This window comes from Mandrillus leucophaeus, unplaced genomic scaffold (assembly GCF_000951045.1).
Source record: "Mandrillus leucophaeus isolate KB7577 unplaced genomic scaffold, Mleu.le_1.0 Scaffold877, whole genome shotgun sequence".
NCBI lineage: Eukaryota > Metazoa > Chordata > Mammalia > Primates > Cercopithecidae > Mandrillus > Mandrillus leucophaeus.
Genome location: NW_012109552.1, coordinates 825038 through 830433, shown reverse-complemented (window position 1 = coordinate 830433; position 5396 = coordinate 825038). Strand labels below are relative to the sequence as shown.

The following is a 5396-nucleotide window of genomic DNA, read 5'->3' as shown; positions in this document are numbered from 1 at the left end:
TGAGAGACTAAGTCACAAACATATGCTCCGTTGCAGTAACTCAACAATATTTAACTTCACAATTCCAACATGAGAATCTGCCATGCTCTGTGGTCTACAGATTTCAGTAATGTGTGGATATTTAAAATATTCAGCATAGAAACTCTTTAAAAACTTTTTTTCTCATTACACAGGAATACTCATTCTTAGTAGATCTTTTTTATTTCAGTAAGGAAAATTAAATAAAATTATCCTGAGCTCACAACTCACAGATTTTTAAAGTGTACCACATATATGTATTGATTTAAAAACTTCTGTATATTTTAATAATTATATTTCAAATACCTTTATGCAAGTATCAAAACAGTCTTTCTATTACTTATGTAGATTACTACAGTTATTACTTGCCTTACTTATGTCCTTAAAATATGAATGTAGATCAATATCTAAATCCATGGTGAATTTTCTACCCCAGCCTACTTTCATGTCATATTTTCCTCTCTAAAAGTTATACAGTGATACCAAAGTAGATGATTTTACTGGCAATTATGCCATCATTGAGAAGTATTAATTAGTATTTGTTACATTTACCCATTTATTTTAAAATTCTCAGAGCTGGAAAAAGATACTAAGAAAAGATGGTAGGGTATTGTCGAACATGGCTAATGTTAATGAACACCTAATTCCAGGCAGGTCTATGTCAAGAGCTCTGAAGGGACTGAGATTTTACTCTACTCACAGGTTGTCATGTGAGATGGCCCCAGTTTCACAGATTATGGTAGAGACACAAGACTCCTCAGTCAGAGGCAGAAAATACTTTATTACACAGATCAATATCAGTAGCTAGTATATCATTATTCTTTTGTACTAGTCACCTTTCCGCAATTTGTAAAGGGTACCATGAAGAGGATTAAATGATATAAATAGTGAGTTGCTTTGCAGAAGTTCCTAGGGACCTTGAACTTAGAGAACACAAAAGTTTTATAAAGGGAGTTTTATATAAAATAAATGTTTTATATAAAGCAAATGTTTGTGGCCTCATGCTGGTCAAAGATTGCATGCATGAGACTGCCTTTACAAAAGTGCCTCATGCTTAAGACGCATAGAAATAATAGTTATCTATGAATAATTATTGCCCAACAGTCTAATGCTATTATATTTTATTTCGATTTTGAAATATGTTGTTCTATAGTAATATTTATCTGTTAAATTCCATAAACTTATTTAAAACTGCAGTAATGCATTTTCCACAAGTGGTATTTTTCCAATAGTTTCTTCTCTTGCAGTGGTTTTCTCCTTTATGGGCATCAGACTAGCAGATACTAAGTCCGGCCCGACACTGTGAGTCTGCTACTATCTGAACCCATTTCCAATTACACCAGTCCTTTCACCCTCAGAATGGAACAAATGAATCTTTTTCTTTTTCTTTTAGCCATCAAACATGAAGTACTAACTCAACTTTCATTCATTAATTTATTAATTAGCTAAGGTTACATTGAGTAATTACCAAAGTGCCTAGCATAGAGAAGACTTTCAATAAATTGTAAGTAGAATTATCATATGCAAGGAACTGCAGTAAGTGCTAGAAGACAGAGATGAATTATTCAACATCCTTGACATTGGAGTGCTTCATAGTCAGGTTATAGAGAAGGACAATTAAAATGCATAGATTCCTACAATATGCTATGAATCAAATTCTTACTTAGGAGAGCAGCTCAAATATAAGAGGCTAGGGCTTGGTAATTATTATAACAATATGTTCTATTTGAAGAGTCGGCTCAAACATCGTGATGATGATGTATTCTGACCCAGATGTAAGGAAGAATACTGGGAAGCAAAAATGGCCTGATTCATATTCATGCCTCAAAGTCCTTCTAGAAAAGTCACAGCAAGTAGAGAGAGAAGATTGTATATTCACAAGAATCACATACAAGTGTATGCCTTTGTATTTTGAGTGAAAAAATAATTTTTTTTCAAATAGAAACATGTGTTTATTCCCAAAATTTGCCACTTCACAGAGAAACTTTCAAAATGGTAGTAAAGAATGATGTAGAATTAGCAAAGTGATGGGAACAGTGTGTAAATGACTAGCAGAATATTTATCTTTTAAAATTCTAATTCCAATGCATTTAGGAGGAGACACGTGTCCTTCACTTGGGCATAAGTACTATCACTATCATTAAAAATAATTTTTTTTAGACAGTCTCAGTATGTTGCCCAGGATGGCCTGGAACTCCTGGGCTCAAATTATTCTTCCATCTCAACCTCCCGAGCAGCTGGGACTACAGCTGCACATCATTTTTTTTTTTTTTTTTTTTTTAAACAGAGTCTTGCTCTGTCACCCAGGCTGGAGTGCAGTGGCACAATCTCGGCTCAGTGCAACCTCTGCCTCCCGGATTGAAATGATTCTCCTGCTCAGCCTCCCGCCTAGCTGGGATAACAGGCGCCCACCACCATGCTCGGCTAATTTTTGTACTTTTAGTAGAGACGGAGTTTCAGCATGTTGGTCAGGCTGCTCTCAAACTTCTAACCTCAGGTGATCCACCTGCCTCTGCCTCCAAAAGTGCTGGAATTACAGGCATGAGCCACCGCACCTGCCCTGGTGCACATCATTTTTACCTGGCCATCTCGTTCATATTTGTGACATATTTATTGCCCACAAAGGATTGTGTGAACCTGGGAATAATTTTATATAATTATTTGAAAATTTTAACATATTATCAATATGTATCATTATACTTACCATATGATAGTTATGCCATTTCAATACCATGAACCCTGTCCTTAAGAGTTAAATTCAAGAACAGATTTATTTTTTCAAAAAATCTTTAGTCTGGCCAGGCGCGGTGGCTCACGCCTATAATCCCAGCACTTTGGGAGGCCGAGGCGGGCGGATCACGAGGTCAGGAGATCGAGACTATCCTGGAGAACATGGTGAAATCTCATCTCTACTAAAAATACAAAAAAATTAGCCGGGAGAGGTGGCGGGCGCCTGTAGTCCCAGATACTCTGGAGGCTGAGGCAGGAGAATGGCGTGAACCCGGGAGGCGACGGAGCTTGCAGTGAGCGGAGATCACGCCACTGCACTCCAGCCTGGGTGACAGAGCGAGATTCCATCTCAAAAAAAAAAAAAAAAAAAAATCTTTAGTCTACAGAGTCTCAGTAACGGAGATAATAAACATAGACCTGTTTATTAAAGTGGCATTTCACATTAATAACATTTGTTCAGTTTGGAAACAAAGGGAATTTAGCATTTTTAAGGTAAGAAGAAGTATTTCCACCCAAATACCCTAAGTAATAACACTTAAAAATATAATATTTAAGTCTATTATCCTGGCTTTTCTACGTGGTTGCTAAAGTTTTTGAATTTTTGTTTTGTCAGGATTAAAATTTAAAATTTTCGAAATTAATTTAGCTTTATTAATTTCTAAAAAATATTAGAAAATAATAAAGCCAGTGCCACTATACTGATAATAAGCACATAGTTTTCTCTTTTTTTTTTTTTTTTTTTTTTTTTGTCGGCATTCAAAATCTTTTTAATAAGAGGGTAGGATCCAGGGTTAGTTTTTGTAGCCTCGACTGGCCCGTCGGCCTCTGGCATGCTCGAACTTCCGGCCCTTGGAGCGGACGTAGGGTTTGGTGTGGCTGTGCGGGGTTCCTGAGGCCTTGCCGAAACGCCGGTACGCCTCTAGGCCCTTGCGAGGACCAGAGAGGAGGACAGTGCCACAGCCCTTGGGGGAGTCCAGGGCCAGCTGGTCGAAAGTGGGGATCTTGCCCCCTGCCCTGAGGATGCTGCTGCGGGCCCGGCTGGTCATGTGCAGTGCATATACTTTAAGTTTGGGCACCTCCTGAACCCGTACGTCATCCGTTATGGTCCCCACAACCATGGCCGTTTTGTTTTCCCAGCCAGGAAGCTTCATCTTCCGGATCATCCCAGAAAGGGACAGAGGCGGCCGGTTGGTGCGACTCATAAACAACCTCTTCAGCACAACCTGGTTGAATGTGGAATTGCTTCTTCTGGCCAGAAACCTGTACAACTTGACCAACAGCTTCAGGTAGATATACTGGCTCTTGGGCTCCTTGCCGCGAACCTTTCGGTCCTTGTTGTGGCAGATGTCAACTCTCATGACGGCGCCTCCTGCTCTGCCAGGTCCGGAAAGCAGCACATAGTCTTTTAAAGAGCATGGAGCTATTTCTTTAACGTGAGTACTTAGGTGAAAATAAATGACCATTTTATGAAACTGCGCTTTAATAAGAAATCAGGAACACAGGTATTTCAGATAATTTAGGAATGTTCACATAATCTCTCCATCTTCTTGTATATAAATATCCATGCATACACATATTTAATAATTTTATTATTCAATTAATAAAACATGTAACAATGTAATATAATAAAAGTGAAATTGAGTGTATTCTGAGTTTCTTAGAAAAAAATACTTTTTCATATCCCTCTAATGTATCATCTATAGCAGAAGACAACAGGAATATGAGATTCACCACTTTAGAAAGAATAAAAGCGCTGTGTAGTAATATAAGTCATTATTCCCATTATGACTATTTCAAATTGCACCTTGATTTTCAGGTAGAGATCAAATACTTCTCAATGCAGGAGAAATTTCACAAAAAAGTCTGACAATATGCCATAAGATGGGAGGGTGGCAATATATTTTCCATCCCTTCTCTGCCCACTCCTCATATACACAGGTATAGATTAAGAAAAAGGGAGAAAAGAGTATAAGAAAAAGGGGGTAGAATGGAAAGATAAAGCTGACTTGATTATCTTCAAAACAAAGTATTAAAATAACCAACCAGTACTTTAATAAAATATTTTGTTACCTATTAAATAAATAAATAATTTTTCCCCAGAAAACTTCCAATCAGTTATCATGAAAAAAATATTAAATGAATGGCATGAAAATGACACGGAAAAAAATGTTTCTTATCATTCTATTCAAAAATTTCATGAGCGTCAATGTAAGAAAAGAAATATGGAAGAAAAATATTAATTAAGCCATACAAGTGTCTAAATATCTACAAATGAAAACATTAGTATATGTTCTATCTCTTATTTAAGATTCACTGGAATATCTCGCACAAGACTCGGTATGCTTGCCCAAGTAACAGCGTAAAGAGATGCAGACCTTTAACTTTTCCACCACCTACTATTAACAATGTCTCTACATTATAGAGTCAAGTTCTTGCAGCTTCCAAAACAAAGAAAAAAGAATTCTGTTCCCACCCCTTATTAAAATTCAGACTACTATAGGAACCATAAACAATTAGCCTTATATCCATGGCATTAATGCATTATATACACTTTTTTAAAAATTAAGAAACAGAATTACCGTTCTCTGAAAGTAGTCAATTTCTTTCTTCCTTTCTTCCTTCCTTCCTTCCTTCCTTCCTTCCTTCCT

General features: G+C 37.0%; 1 pseudogene across 1 annotated transcript; it reads right to left on the bottom strand.

The window, feature by feature from the left end:
• Positions 1-3471: 3471 nt before the first annotated feature.
• On the bottom strand, positions 3472-4133 carry LOC105531263 (annotated as a pseudogene). Its single transcript, XR_001004771.1, has one exon. The product of XR_001004771.1 is annotated as a 60S ribosomal protein L18 pseudogene (transcript).
• Between the last annotated feature and the right edge of the window lie 1263 nt (positions 4134-5396).